This window comes from Pleurodeles waltl, chromosome 6 (assembly GCF_031143425.1).
Source record: "Pleurodeles waltl isolate 20211129_DDA chromosome 6, aPleWal1.hap1.20221129, whole genome shotgun sequence".
Classification (NCBI taxonomy): Eukaryota; Metazoa; Chordata; class Amphibia; order Caudata; family Salamandridae; genus Pleurodeles; species Pleurodeles waltl.
The window spans coordinates 1,574,505,712-1,574,522,051 of record NC_090445.1 but is presented as its reverse complement, the minus strand read 5'-3'; the positions used below and the strand labels follow the sequence as shown (position 1 = coordinate 1,574,522,051).

At 43.3% G+C, this 16,340-nt stretch overlaps 1 long non-coding RNA gene across 1 annotated transcript in view; it reads left to right on the top strand.

Annotated features, from left to right (window-relative positions):
- The first annotated feature begins 6,879 nt into the window (after window positions 1-6,879).
- Window positions 6,880-16,340, top strand: part of LOC138302171 (uncharacterized) — a 47,404-nt gene continuing 37,943 nt past the window's right edge. The window contains exon 1 of the long non-coding RNA XR_011205322.1: window positions 6,880-6,985. This is a non-coding gene — a long non-coding RNA (uncharacterized lncRNA). The remainder of the gene's footprint in view (window positions 6,986-16,340) is intronic.

Genomic DNA, 16,340 nt, shown 5'->3' with positions numbered 1-16,340 from the left:
ACTCTCTAAAGAATGTATTTTTCAGTTTTGTATGAATAGTGCTTTGCTTTATTTTTAAAAAGAAAGATGTTTGTGCTTACGATTCCTCCAGGGGTCTGAGAGAACTTGAACCCTGCTTAAGTTGAGCTGCACATGGATAAGAGGAACAATACTTTCCCAGTGTTAAGTCTTACACCTATGATGAATAATGGGCCAGTTGTGAAAATAACCCCAGGATGCTCCATTATGCAATTCAAAAACTGATATCAGTGAGTGCAAACTAAAAGGGTGTTGTTAATAGAACAATGTTCACCAATACCAGGCCCGACTTTAGGCCTCGCCCATCGTTAGAGCCAATCCCATCATCAGCCCACCACTTGACCTCAAAAAGACTTTATTGCGCTAGACAGCGCAAACTGTGCCCAACTACGTGTCAGAGCACTGTACAATACATAATGAAAATAAAGTCAGCCTCGCTGTGTATTGAATATGGCAGCATTTAAACAGCATTTGCCATTAATCGTACAAGGGTAGTAATATTGCAATAATGGTGACATATACATGTAATACAGAGAACATGGAATCTTTGCACAATAGGTGAGAAGGGGCATGAGTACACAGATGCATACAAAATATAAATGAAGAGGGGAGCTAGTGACGGAAGGAGGCTAGGGTTAATCCTCACAACTTCAGAAAAGTTAAAACATTGCATCATGAGGAGGAGGCATGTTGATAATATAAGAGGAATAGGAAACCACTCTAACCATAAGTCTAGTAGTCAAGGTACAAATACTGAAGTCTATTGTAAAATGTACGTAGACAAGATACGACGAGGGGACAGCATCTACATACAATTCACATTGTAAGTTTCTATAACTCACTTTAGTTCGAAGAGTTGACTCACATTTGCATTTTCTTAAAAGGCAGAACTAAAGTACAAGAATTTAAATTAAAGTACCTCGAGGGAGACAAAAGACATGAAATGAGACTCAAGAATAAAGCCAGGTTGTTTTGCTTAGTAACTATCTTTCTGCTGTCAGCATGGTGTGTAACCGATCTGGAGTGAAACCATACACTCTTACATTGTTAATGACCAGTGCCGAGAGAAGCGAGTTACCGGACACTGGTTGATGCTTAGCAGCCGTGCTGTTAACTGCTTTAAGGATCATCACTGAGCAAGCGACTGGCCGGGTGGAAGGATGGTGGTACATGCAGCAGAAGCAGATCCAAAAGGCCAACCGAGCTGACAGTGTGCTTGGTTGCACCCCCCTGAGATGATACCACCACAACCATGCAGGTTAGCACAATGAGGTGGGAGTGCAAAGAGGCAGGCTGCTGTCTGGTACAAGATGGCTCATGACGCACGCCTAGTTAAATTCATGTTCTAGTCAACAGAGCATTGCAATCGGGTTCTTATGGACATAGAAAATATATCAGTCGCTGAAAATAACTTCTGAATTCCACTTTTAGGGAAGTAGGTCTTGCTCTTGGATTAGTGAAGAGGAACTTTGGATATTTCTTTTGGACCTTGAACAATGGACTACTCTGCTTCCTACCTACATGTGAACTAATGCCCAACTTAAGACATTGGTTGCTTTTCACTGCTCATCAGACCTGGATCACCAGTGAAATAACTAGCATCTCAGTAGCATCCTGGCCCGCAACAGAAAGACGAGAATTGGTTATTATTGCTCTGTTCAAAGGTGAAGCTAGTGATCATGTCACTTGATCTTATGAGTGAAGTGTATGCCGACTCCCGTCACTGCACCGTCTGCCTTGATGACTTCCGGTCCTTTGGTTCCCGCAAGCCACGCATTCTACCCGTGTGCCTCCACACCTTCTGTGAAGGCTGCCTGGACAGGTTGGCGGTGGACAACGACTACAGCGTCCCATGCCCAATATGCAGAGTATTCAACGATGTGTTCGGCCTGGGTGGTATCCAAGCCCTACCTATCAGCACTCGGGTGCCTCTGCTGGACATCGGAGATGAAGAGGCAGAGGAAGAGGCAGATGTTTTGAATTTCATTGACCCCAATATGCCATCCTGCCCGCTCTGCAGCAGCATGACCCTCTATGCCCCCTTTGGTGTGGAAGCCGATATCACCCAGTGCCACACCTGCCAGTGGGTGAGCGCAGAGGTCATGGAGGTGACAGAGACCAGAGAACAGGTGGACCCTGTAGCTCAGGTGACACCACCACCAAAGCACAATGGACATGTGGGGCAGAAACCAAAAAAAGCAAAGCAACAGACTGCCTTGCAGGCACCTCCCAGGAGGCAGACATTGCTGGGCAGGATCATGAGCTACACTCGGTAATGTACACCAGCATCTATTATTTAACAGGCCGCTAAAGCTATGGGATTGCCAATAATTGCGATAGCTACATCATGTCATGCTTAATGTGCCAACTAGGGGCAACTTATTGATTACACATCCTAAATATATTACATGCGGTGAAGCTCTGTACAGTTTATTAACCAAAAGGACACATAATTGTCACAATAAGACCTCTATTTATGTAACAATAGTTGTAAAGGGCACACCACAAAATCATTCGTCTCTGGTCACCACCCAAGAACGTTATTTAGTTTTCATTTATTTTTTGGGGGGGATTTTCTGAAGTATTGCAGGAGTACTTGGGGTGAAGGTACATAAGAGCAGAAAACATAAAAAAATAGAGATATAGAGGAACAATCAGTCAGTCAAGGACACATGGGATCTGCTATGTCCTTTTATATCGAGGAATGATGGTATAACCGTAGGAAGATTCTATTGTGTTCTAAAGAGCCTGTTGTACCGAAGGTAATGGGCAGCTTGGGTGTTGGCCCGGTAACAAAATATGTGAACACACACTGGCGCCAATTTAACAAAGGAGGGCTTCACTAGCCATAACCCAGGTTAGGGTTAGAGACATGAGCTTTTCGAGAGTTCCTGGATTTAACAAAGTCAATTTCTAAGTGGTAGATTGGAAACGTTTCCTAGGGAGGAACGCTGAACTTGAAGAGCTTTTGCACTGAATTTCTCTCATAGCCTCTCCGTGGGTTCTTCTTAGAGCATTGTTGATACAACTAAAGAATGGTGGGCTCTGCCCTTTTTGTGGGAGCTGGATCTATAGCACAGGGGCACACCTGAGAAATGGTGTTTATCAGATACCTAAGCTGTGAGATCGAAGATGGAGCTGGACAGACCTCAAGTTTTTCTGGCAGTTGTAAGGCACACTATAGCAAAAAGGCAAGCAGAGTTACATCTCCCAAGTACTCATGGGTTTATGTGAGAATTTTGAACGTGATTCTAACTGGAGTGGGGATCCTATAAAGATTTTTGACGAAGGGTGAGAAGACCTTTCTCAGACCAGCATTATCTTTAGATCTATTGTGGGAGGCTGTGCTACTGCTTGTGGTGGCCAATACAATGAACATCACAAATTTCCAATAGTTGGTCATAGAAACACCTATAAAAAGAAGATACAGGATGACTCATTCAGCTGACACGAAACTTTTCAATGCTTAACTTCGTTTAAATGTGACCATGTATTTTACAGATCTGTACCAGCAGGGTGGTGTTTGAAAAAGCCTTAGTAAGGCAGTGGACAGAATACCTGTTTTCAGACATGATTAGAACATGGTATGAGTGAGGTTGAACAAGTTATTAAAACAGTCATGGTTGCAAAAAATTTGGGGTTTCAAGAGACCACATAAAAATAAGACAAATAACACAATGGAAAAGTAACAGAAGAGGACTTGAGAAGTGTGAATAAGAAGAAAGATATCCTCATTTCACATGAACATTCGGTTAACGTGAGGAAAACTTTCCTTACTTACCCAAGGTGACATTTAACTGACCAGACACCTGTAGTGCACGCTTTCATGCCACAGGATTTCCAGTCCGGAGACACAGTTCATCAGGAAATCACAGGGCAGCAGCAAGCACATACAATGTGGGCGGGAGGTGGGTGGACAATGTAGGAAGCTGTGGAAGAGGGCAACTTCGATGGGGTTGGGGGAGCTGTAAACAGCAGGCAGAAGACAGTTCAAGGCTAGGCCTAGGAAAATGTTAATAATGCCGGAGTAATTTCAGTAAATGTGCATTACTCTGTTGATGCAGAATTACTGAAATTACACCAGCTTGAATAATTAAGAGTAATTTGGGGCAAAGTTCCTTCTGCAGGAGCACAGAAACAACAAACTAAGGGCCTGATTCATACTTTTTTAGAGCCACATTTGCGTCATTTTTTTATGCAAAAGCAGCGCAAACTTACAAAATTCAATTATATTTTGCAAGTCTGTGCCTGCCTTTGCGCACAAAAAATGATGCAAATGCGGTGCAAAAAAAGGGATAAATCTGGCCCTAAGAGAGACCAAGTGGCTGCATCCCCGTGCCCATTTTGGACGTGAGGGTGCATTTTGTACTAAGAAACTAGCACTAAACAGTGGATTACGCTTCTCACACAATTATCCATAATTACAAGTATGCAATAATTATGAGTGATTACAGAAGAGAAAATTATGGAAGACACGCCCACCCCTTTTCAGGACCCTCAACTTTTCCCAATTTGGCAGGACTTCTTACGAGTGGCTCCAAGGGGCCGTCAGAACAGTACCCTACTGCATCAAAGGGTCAATAAAGCTGCCTCCCCCTTTCTAAAGTTCACAAGCTTTGCAAACCTCACAAACCTTAAAAAAATCACGAAACTATGAATCACCTGACTTTGCATCACAGCACAACTCTAATGCACAAACTGGGGTTAATTCTAGAAAAATAGTGTTATGGTTACTACATTTGGAGAACGCACTAACATCAACAATAGGCCGAAAATGTCAGTGACCTAGTGCTTACCAGCATTGCGTTGTGAGACACAATATTAGAGATACCTTTGAAGGTACTGTCCCATAGTACTGACAAAAAACAGCTCAGTGTAAGATCCTTCCCAAATAAACACAATATCATTATTTCTTCCATATAAATGTTTAGTAGCAGTTGTATTCACAGCTGTCTTTAGTTTGTTACTACAAGTGATTTCGGCCCTTTCTTCATTTAATACCTGCATTTACGCGAGGTAGTTGTATTTTTTAAGGATAGTTTGTCCAGTTTGCTATGTTGCTGGAAATCCGGTGGATCTACCAAATGGATATTACTGCATAAAGGATTATATCCATGTTGTTTAACGTTAGAAATTTGTGTAAAGATATGTTGCCATTAGTATGGACTCAGAGCGATGTCAAATCTGGGTACCTTCTCTGTACTCAAGTATTCTTTCATAGAATATGTCTTCTGAGCATATGAGTTGAATTATCCGTAGTTTTGTTTCAGTGGCGTAACAAAACTTGAGGGGGTCCCCCTGCAAAGTACATGGAGGACTCCCCTCTGAATTCACTCAGAAACTTTCAGGATAGGATACTGAGTTGAGCCTTTCCACCCCCTGCCCTTCTGCACCACGAAGGCTGCAGGGGCCTTTGTTACGCCACTGGTTTTGGTGTGGTTAATATGCTGTTTTCGTGTACATGATTGGTTGTATGTGAGTTGTGACAGTAAGTGTTGTTTTGTGTGTGTAGCTGAAAAGCTTTACCAATTTGTGTACATGCCATTTGGTAGAATTAGTATGTGGAAGCCCAGTGTGAAGTATGTGTCCGAGGTAACTGAGAATATTGTGTCTTGTTGGGATCCACAGTCATTATTTAAATCAGACCATCTTTGGGGTGGCCAGTGGGTGTTGTTTAGTCGATTACCTGAGTGCTGTATAAGGAGCGGAGTGCTGCTGTGAGCACAGACTGTTCGATGTCTATGAGCGGTGGGAATGTGTGTGGATTGTTCCAACATGTTCAGTTGTGGGTGGTGATTGTTTATATATTGGTAAGGTTGGCACTGTTGTGAGCCTGGTATACCCTACTGTATGGAATATCTGAGGTGTGTAGGGCGTGTGCTTTTGTCTGATGTGTTCTGTTGGATGCTCTGCATTGCTCCTAGGTGGAAGGTGTTGCATGCACAGCCATACTCAAGTACTTGTTATATCTAAACTGTGAAGCACTCACTTGTGCTGCCTCATGCAGTATGCACTGTTGTGAGTGTTATTTATTGTCCTGCATGCTGTTGTGAGTTCACAGATACCCAACTACATCCGAGCTGTTTGTGATGTGTTGGGTGTTTGCACCTTGTTGCTTGGACGGCGGTGCGAGAGGTGACACCCCTGAGCGGGTACCTGCACTGTGCTGGAGGAGTATGAGGTATGCTTGGAATGGGCAGGTACTGTCCGGTACTCAGTACTTGCACTTCTTTAATTTGAAATGGAGAGTACCTGCATTTCTCAGCACTGCTGCAATACATTAAATGGGAGAGTACCAGCACTTCTCAGGAGCAAACAGGTACCCTAAAGAGTGAGTCCCCACACTTCTATATATCCATTTAAAGCACTGTGTATTCTGTCCATATTTCCTGTGGGAATCTGGGTCTGAATGTCTTACATATTCTGCTCACCAAGTTCTTTGGAAAGCAGAGTCATCCTGTGGGATAAAAGCTCAGGACAGACATTGAAAGCCCAAACCTCCCACCCTTTGAAGCAGCTTGGTGGGTGACTTTTTAGCATGTGGTCTCCTCGGAACCTGGTTTAGCTTCAGAGTCTAATGGTTTTCTAACCAAAAATGACTTTATTTTACATTTATGAACATGTTTGAATCCCTGTGTGTAATGCACATTGGAATTTGAGAATTCTTTTTTACACGTATTTCTCCATTACTTATTTTTTTGTGCTCATTTGAAGCAGTGAATAAACAAATTCGAGCACGTCATGTTTTTATCAAAGTGGCATTGCCCTGATACAGGGCCTCGCGCGCCACTCTTATCTCAGGCTGTGAAACTCTTAGCAGGCAGCCAGCCAGAGGGCTCTGCTCAGTGTCAGACTACAGGACACAGCAGTAAGGCAGCCCCGACGGGTGAAGAAAGGAGGCCGTAGAGTGGGTGCATGTAAGATCCTCAGGTCACGTGACAGCTGCTGAAGGTGGATGAGTTGAGAGGTATGCAAGCCAAGCACTTTACGAGGCACACAGGGGCGGCTCCTCCATATGGGTGGAGGAGCGGTGCCCCCCTGCCAGCAGCAGCAGCTGCAAACCTTTTCCCAAAAACGATTATGAACTGTGTTTATGATAATTATTTTGTTAAAAGGGGAGGGGCCACGGGACACTGAGGGGGAGTGCTTAGCACTCCCCATCAGAGCACATGTGTGTTTGGCTGGCCCACACATGCGCACAGGGCTCTCTCCAGACCAGCAACATAGTTGTTGGGCTGGAGAGAGCCTGCACAGGCTCCCAGTCGGCCGGGGAGCGCTCTGGCTGGGTGCTTCCAGCCAATCCTGACGCTGCTCTAAGCAGCGTCAGGATTGGCGCAGGGCAGGCTGGGAGCCTGTGCCTGCAGCAGAAGACAGACAAGGCAGAGGAGCAGTGCAGCGCGGTGCAGGAGCACAGGTAAGTGTTTAAATTTTTTTTTTTATTACTTTGTATTTAATTCGATCCCCGCGCTCTGCCCCTTCAAATGTGCACGACTGGAGGCACAGTTCCAGCAGAGGCCGCCCTTCCACGCTAAATTGATCAATAATTACATAGCAGGTAAGCATCTAACTACAGGGTTGCTTGCACGCGTTCACTCCCCTTGATTATGGTGCATTCAACGCCAGGACTCCCACCCACTCATAAGCTGAATAGTGATTGCTTCTTCCATACGCCCATCCCGCAGCAGTTGCAGCATCTCAGCTCAGTTTTTTTCATCCAAGTCGCAATCGTTCTTTTTTCCTTTGTTCAAATGCCTGCCTGCTTGCCTTCAGAGCTGTCTGTTAAAAAACACATTAAGGCCAACCGGAAACTAGGGTTTCTTTTCCCTCCTCTTTCAGGTCATTCTTTCATTTCTGTACGTAATTGTGATTCTGTTGCATTTCTAAATTTAACCACAATTTAAAGGCGGGGGTGGGGAAGAGTGTGGTTAAGGGTGAAAGGTTGAAGGAAGGCACAAGCCCTTTAATATCTTCCATAGCCAGGTGCGTCAGAAACTCCCTGACTTTGTGTGATGCTTTTAAGGGGGAGTTTCTTCTGTTGCTCTGTTGTGAGTTAACCAATCACAAAGCAGTAGAGAATGATGCAAATCATCCTTTAAGATAAACAAGAGATTTAGACACACTACCCTCCCTCGCAGGGAACTGGTGTGAGCGCATCAGGCCTTATTTGGTCATTTATAATTTTTTTATAAGGGGACGCATTAGAGGTTCGATGGACCACTTGACTGCGCTTAGAGTGATTCCACCATATTTGTCATCACTACTCATAATCTAATCAACAACAATATATCATATACAACAAATAAATTGTCAGAAACTTCGAGTTAGTAATCTTCACGCACCATGACCCTTGTGGCCATGAATAGCCACACCTTTTGGTAAAGTTAGAAAGTTTATTTCCCTATAATAACAATTCTAACATGACAATAACTAATCTGAATACCAAATGGTGCACATATAAACAACACAGGCTTACCAAAACGTTGAAAGAGTCTCAATTTGATTAAAGCATTAATAATCAAGCACTCAAGAGTCACGGTACAAATTAATAGCAACAATAACTGAGCAACAGAAATAACATACATCTAGATTCAACAGGTGAGAAAAATCAATCCTTGGTTAATAGGATTTGTCAATATTTGGGCTTAGTAACTGACCCTCTAATTAGAATAGCATGTTTGGACTTCATGCAAAAGCAATTTAGTCAATAGTTATTTTGGAAAAACATCTTACTAGGGTTCTATCAAAATAGCGTTTGGTACTTAGAAAATAAAAACAAAATCTGCAAAGCACATTGACATTTCATATACCTCTCCTCAAAGAATCAGCAAGATGCGATTTTCCTTGTCAGTAGGACATCAGTCTGGTCAGCTTCAGCAAGGGGATAGTGAAAGGGGATGGTTCAACCGCAGTTGGGCTCTAAGCTAACTGAACTATTTAGGAAGCATTTACTAAGGAATCAGCTTTCCCCATTAACAAACTAAACAATGAAGTTAAAGTTAGAAAAACTGAAGACATAAGGAACTGCTCAGCTCCTCAAACAGGTCTTGATCATAACAGGAGTAGGAAAAAAGAGAACAAAAATGGCCCCTCTGCAAAGTGTAGTCTGGAAATATCAAAATCTCTAGAGCATCTTCTCATGGTGTCATTGGTCAGAAAATCATATGTTTACAGTAAGACCAATAGAAACAAAATTCTGAATCTAAAATAGAACTAAACAGTCATTCCCCCGTCGATGATTGGTTCCTCTTCTCCTGTTCCCATTGTCAGGTTCTTCAGGTAACTTCTTTGTTGCAATCCTAGCTCCAGTCAGTGCATCCATTGTTAGCTCCTGGAAACGTCCTTGTTTCGCACATCAACTCAACAAAGTAACATTTTCTAATACAGCATGTCTCCACAAGCAGTTCTCATGAGAACGTTTAAGACATTTACAAATCACTTGGTCAGCATAATGTGAACAGTGAGCAATATTCATTCTCTACATTCACAAAACATTTACAAACATTTCTTAAAGCAATGTAGCTTAACATGAGGCTCTGTAGACTAGGCCCAAACCTCGCAATTAATCAATGCCTAATGTTTTTAAAGCAAATACATAGCATTAAACAATTAAGATGATATACTAATACATTTAATTCTAGATGCGCATATTAATTAAATATAAATGTGAATTCATTATTAATTATTATACGTGGAATGCTGGCCACTCAAGAGGGCACATTTTCCAAGACACACACTATTTTCTATGTTAGCATAATTAATGTAAATTCTTATCCAAATAATAAAATTCAATTTCATTAGTGATTAATTCAGCTTTCACACTGCCTGAGGAAACAACTGTTCCCATTAAGTCTCAATAATCAATATTGGCCATACAATTGAAATGTGATGATACCCACCTTCTATCGAGTGAAAAAGCCCTGAAAAAGGTGAGAAAGAGACATCGATGTGAGATGGTTCCTGTAATACATTGTTTATCAGGTTAAGTGAGAGGAAGAGATGTGGAAAGAAGGCAAAAGAGAATTGAAGGGAATGAACCAATGATGGGAGCTGGAAGACTCCAGAGACTCAGTGATGATGGAGGAGAGAGAGGAGGACTTGTTAGATGAGGAGACAGAAAAGGATTCAAGGGAAAATATGGAATATATATCATGGGGAAAGAACCAATGCTTGAGTTAGAATTGTGAGGTCATGAAAAATCATTTGATTTTTGGAGAAAAAGGTTAATTTCTTTTTGAATGATTCTTTGCTGGTGGAGAATCCTCTAACGGTACCACCTCTGGTACAAAAGAAAAGATAATTCTAACTTGGGAAAATAAGCTTCATAAGATAAAAAGATAACGTTTCTTTCTTCCTCCAAGCCAAAGTATTTCTTGTTACTGTCACCAGAGCTGATGGTACTAAATTTACCCAACTTGGAAGAATGTTGAATGTTGAATGTTGTTGAATGAATATTTTATTGCATGGTTATTAAAATCGTTGCAGCTAGTTACAGTACAATAAAAAGAAAGCAAAAAAAAACAAGAAAACACCCTTCATATGCCAACGCTCTTAACCAGCATAATCCCACCTAGGACCTTTAAGGGTGCATAATCATAAAACCTTCTAACAGAATACAATAAAATACCAACAAAAGAATCCAATCATGGAATCCCCGAAACTCAAACTATTGCACAAAATAAGCACCCATTGTGCCTCCCTGTACGGGCACCAACTAATTGTTCAATCATTGACCCACTAGCATATCCAACGTTCCCCGAGGCCCTCTGTTGGCTCATCTTTTAAAGATAGAAGTACAAAAAATACATTCCATGGGCCCTACATACATACCACAGAGCCTTGCCAGACTCAATGGAGCTTGCCAGAGAGCTACTAACTTCTCAGGTCGATGAGCTGTATCAAACTAATATAGGAAACAATAGAGACTCCACTGGGCCGCTTAGATTGTACTGAAGGAGTACAGAAGCCAGCGACCATGAGCCCGAAGCTGCTATACATAGATTACCTCTCACAGCTCGTCATCCAGGGCCATTAAGTAGAAATGTGGGATAGCTTAAGTGGTAGGAGCCATTTCGTTACAGCCATTTCTTTATAGGCCTCCATCCTTCTGTAAATACCCATACTAATTTGGCTCCTTGTCTGAAGTAAGGATAGACACAGCTTGTAAAAAACTTGCCCGAAGCAGACTAGTTCCATGGGGACCACTGCAGTAAATATGAGTCTTAAGGCTTCAACAAATGTTCTCACCCCGTGTTTCAAGAACTGAGGTTTTAAAAGTTGACGTCTTTCTGAAGCCAAAAGTGGGCAGCAGCATACAAGGTGTATTATAGATTCAGTATGGTAATTACAAAGTGTGCATTCATGCATGTGCCCCTGTGCCATTTCCACTTATGTCAATAATCCCAGGCAGGTAGGGTTAAGAGGCGCATCTGCAGTATGTTCTGGAACACTCGCTCTCCTAAGGGTGCTTTTAAACAGGGCTGACCTTTGGTGGTTGCATAGGATTCAAGCAAGCCATCGGCTCCACTGATGTCCCTGACTATTGAGATATCTTTGTCTCTGGAGGCTTGCACGCCTAGCTCTTTCAATTTTTAATTCAGCAACACATTCGTAATAGGGGGTCTGTAGTATAGGTGTCACGACTTACGCGCTGCTTTAACCTGGAGTCCACAGAACGAATGGCGAGGATCTTGTTCCTGAATGTTCGGCTTTGGCCCAGGTAGGGGTGACTTTCTGGTAGCCACGGTGCTGCAGGCGATGGAAATGCCAAGGACAGGCCGTGTCCTTCAGAAGTAGTGCCAGAGGGAAAAAACCCTGAAAGGGGAAAAAACCTCCAGAAAGGATAATTTCCTGAAACAGGATGAAAATTAATAAGTAAATACAAGATCAAAAAGGAACAGGAAAAATACTGGAACAGACGTGAACCAGTATCTGACACAAGGAAGCAGGAGCAAAGACACCATCCAAACAGAAAGTGTTGCAGCGCAAGGAGGGAAAGAATCACAGCCCTTAAATACCAAAAAACAGGAAGCGAACACCAGGAAGCGCAAGGACACCATCTTAGATCAGGAAAAACACATAGAATGTAATGGACAATGAGCCATAGAGAATAGAGAATTAAGGCATGCTGGGAAGAGAGGGGTAATATGGGAAGAAGGAAAAACATAAAGGGAGGTACAATGAAAGTGAAAGAAAAAGAAGAAGACAACAAGAACAGGTGAGTGGGGGAGGGTTAGACCTGCCTGAAAGTGCGTCGCGCTGTGAAGGAACGGGCCCCCATACCCAATTTGGGGCCTTATAGGTTGCACAACAGGCTGGGGGCGCGCCGCAGCCTGAGCCGAATGGTTGGCTCGCACCGCGTGCCGCGGCGCGACAATAGGAGGGGGCCAGGTTGAACTGTTCCTCAGCCGGTGTCAGATAGATGGCCCAACTACTTGTTTTATCTTTGAAGATTGCTTTCAAGTCCCCCCTGAGGCTACCTGCCTCCACACTTTAAAAGAGATTTATCACATCCATTTTGAACTTTAAGTCCATGTTTATTATGTCTAATTCCAGACGTATCCCTGCATGCCTTGTTAGTCTGGGGATCTTGAGGATCCTTTTGTAAGCTCTCATCTGGGCATTCTCTAATGTGGTTGTCAATCTACCCGGGAATGCCAATGGCCATAGGTAACTGCAGGTAGCAATTTCGCCCTTATCACCCTTAATGGCTCCAATGTTGGTGGCTTAAGCCGTTGATGAAGTTTTGCTAATACATAAGAGATTTTCACTGCTTTAGAAGTCAGTGCCACTGCCTGGTGTGTCATTATCCGAGTATTTGTTAACCAAACTCCCAGGTAGTGATATTTATCTTCCATCTCTATGCTTAATGGTCCAAGTTTCCACATTCTATGCAGATTTTTAGTCTGACGTCTGAAGACCAGGACTTTGTTTTTTTCTGCATTTGCTTTTAAGGCTTTTCTTTCATTGTAACCATGCAGTATGTCAAGAACCCTTTTAAGCCCAATCCGAGTTTGGACAAGCAAGACCAAATTGTCTGCATATTGAATTATGGGGAGCACCATTTGCCCCAATCTTGGAGGGAACGTGTTTCCTCTGAGCAACTCAGCACCCAGGTCAGCTATATATACGTTAAGGAGGGTGTGTGGGATGACACAGCCCTGTTTTAGGCCTTTGTGGGTAAATATCTTCCTGGTCACACGTTTTTGTAATTTTTATTCTCACCCAAGTGTCAGAATATAAAGCCATTCTTGATGTGAGCAGTTTCCTTGGTATCGCCCAAGTCGCTAGTTTCCTCCAAAGGATGTGCCGCACCACCCCATCGAAAGCCGTGCTATAATCAATAAAACATGCAAAGAGCGGGGGAAGATGTTGGTTTCAGTGCTTGTTGACCAAGATATGAAAGTGACAGGACATTGTCTAACGTAGAAGAGGTAGGTCTAAAGTGTGTTTGATATGAAGGGATGATGTCATTTGCTGAGATCCAATCTTCTAGCTCTTGAAGCAACACCCTTTCATAAGCTTTGCCATCTACATCCAATAAGGCTATCAGCCTATGACTTTCAGGGCAGTTGGTACCCCTTTTTTATAAATGGGTTGAAATATTGAGCCCTTCCACGCCGCTGGAATCACCGAAAAGTGTAAACAGTCATTAAATAGAGCGGTCAGGGGTTCATCCCAATATGCTTGATCATCTCTAAATATGCTCCCTCGAAGGCCGTTTGGACCAGGAGTCCCATCCCGCCTCATTTTGCAAAGAATCGTTTGCACAGTTTCAATGGTGACAGGAGCTGTTTTGTCATCTAGCCCATCTATTTCATAGAAACCGGCAGCGAGTTCTTAATCCCCTGCATATTTTGGGTCCACATAAAGATTTCCCACATGCTTGTCCCAATCACTGGCAGAGATCACTTTAGTACTGGTTTCAGATGCATAGAGCAATGTACTGATGTGGCCCCAAAATTCTTTACTTTTATTAGGCGGCAGCAAAGCAACCAGGCGTTTCCAGCATTTCTTCTGTCTCTTTTACCTTCAGTGACCATAATGCTCTTTTGTTCTCTTCAGTGCCAGCCTCCTTAGGGAATCCGTGCCGGAGATTTGTTCCTCTTATAGCACCTTTCTGCCTGCCACCATCTCCTTTCATACTGTGTCCATTCCCTGGTTGCTGGTCCACCCTTTGGTTTTTGTCCCCAGTATGACCGGCCTGCGCTCTGTTACAATGGTGAGCTTGGAGGTTCTTGAGCACATGCTTGATCTTGATCAGTTATTTGGTCTGCCCCCTGGTGAAATTTTATTGGTCCGTTTGCCTGCTTCCATGCCTCTTATTTTGTTTTGCAGGCGGCAGTCCATCTAATACGATTTGTTAATGGGCCTTCAGTGAATTGGCGGCCACTAACTTTATACAGATCATGACTCATTTCCCCCAGATCAACTTCTATTACCACCGGATTATGGTCACTTTCAATTCTATGAAACACCTTGTGGCTTAAGCACCTGAACAGAAGTGCTGGGCTTAGAAATATATAGTCTATTGTGGATATATTTCTGAAAGTAGGAATGCATGTACCCACTACTAAGCTGCTACGATCTGTTGTATTTTGAGGTCATGTTCATTAAGGAAAGATTCTATGGCTAATCTTACTGGGTCTCGACAGAGCCCCCATTCCTGGCCAAGCTGGTGAATGTCAAAATCGCCTGCTTAAACATATTCATGACCTGGATGTTCATAAACAAACTCCTTCAGTAGGACCAGTATAGATTTAACCATCATCTGTTTCATTCCTTGATGGGGGTTGAAGTATATGTTTACCACTGTTACCTGGGTGTTTTATTTACATAAGGCTAAGCCATATATTGTTATCAATTGCATGTTGCTCGTAGATTTCTCCCACATTGCTAATTTAATAGCCAAGTTTAACTTAACTTATGTAGCAAGACCTCCAATGAATCTTCCAAACAAGTTTTTTTTGTAGGCAGGCGACTGAAATGTTGTAAAGCCCTCTATGGTCAGGGGTTCTGCCATCCATGTTTCTTGGAAGCACGTAATATCTACCTTGTTTACAAAGCTCTTAAAGCTAGAGCTGGCTATTAGGGAAGCCAAGCCGGCCATGTTCCAGCTAATTATTTTGATAGTTTTAAATTTGGGTTTTATGGAAGGCCATTCGGGGTTATATGATGGAACACTGAATCTTAAACTACTACTAACCTTAACATCGAGGTCGGAGCACCGACCTCGTCTTTACTACTAATGATTTTACCACGAATGCCTTAACAACGATATTTCGTTGTAAAGGCATTCCTGATAAAATCATGAGCAATAGGCACCATTCACCCTACATCCCTCACCCCACCCCCCTAACCCCACCCCAAAACCTAAAACCCCCTGACCCCCCACCCACTCCCCAAAACCAAAAACGCCCCACCCCCCCAACCCCACCCTAAAACCTAAAACCCCCTGACCCCCCACCCACTCCCCAAAACCAAAAACGCCCCACCCCCCCAACCCCACCCCAAAACCTAAAACCCCCTGACCCCCCCACCCACTCCCCAAAACCAAAAACGCCCCACCCCCCCAACCCCACCCTAAAACCTAAAACCCCCTGACCCCCCACCCACTCCCCAAAACCAAAAACGCCCCACCACCCCAACCCCACCCTAAAACCTAAAACCCCGACCCCACACCCCCTCCCCAAAACCAAAAACACCCCACCCCCCCAACCCCACCCCAAAACCTAAAACCCCCTGACCCCCCACCCCGTCCCCAAAACGTAAAACCCCCCACTTACCTGAGTCGTCACCTTGTCATCTGCGTCGTCCTCCTCAGCCGACTCCCTTGTTTGTACCTTAACCATGCATGTTCGTTGTTCAGGACATGCGTGGTTAAGGCACAAAATAACGAAGTCGTGGTTAAAGAAAGCGTTGTTCCGCTTTCGTTAACCAGGACTTAGATATAAAAAATTCGGCATAAAGGATGTTTACCGCCATTCGGAGCTAAATACACATCTTCTTTCAGTAGACAGGGCTGCAGAGAGCCATTCCCATCCTTGCCCCTTCACAATACCATGATAGTCATTTAACCCATCAGAGTGAAGCATTTCTATATTCCTAGTTCCATCCAGGCAGGGCTCACCTGTGTTCCTTGTCAGTTGTTATTTTTTCCTCTAAAAACAGTAGTTTCATGACCGGGGTTCCTCTCAAGGCACTGACATTTTTTCTCACCAGATGTGTTGCTTGGTTTCCATCAGCTATGACTCGTGGGTACCGTTTACTGACTTCCTTGCTAATGTTTATACTCCAATTTTCCAGGAGGACCTCATATTCAAAAA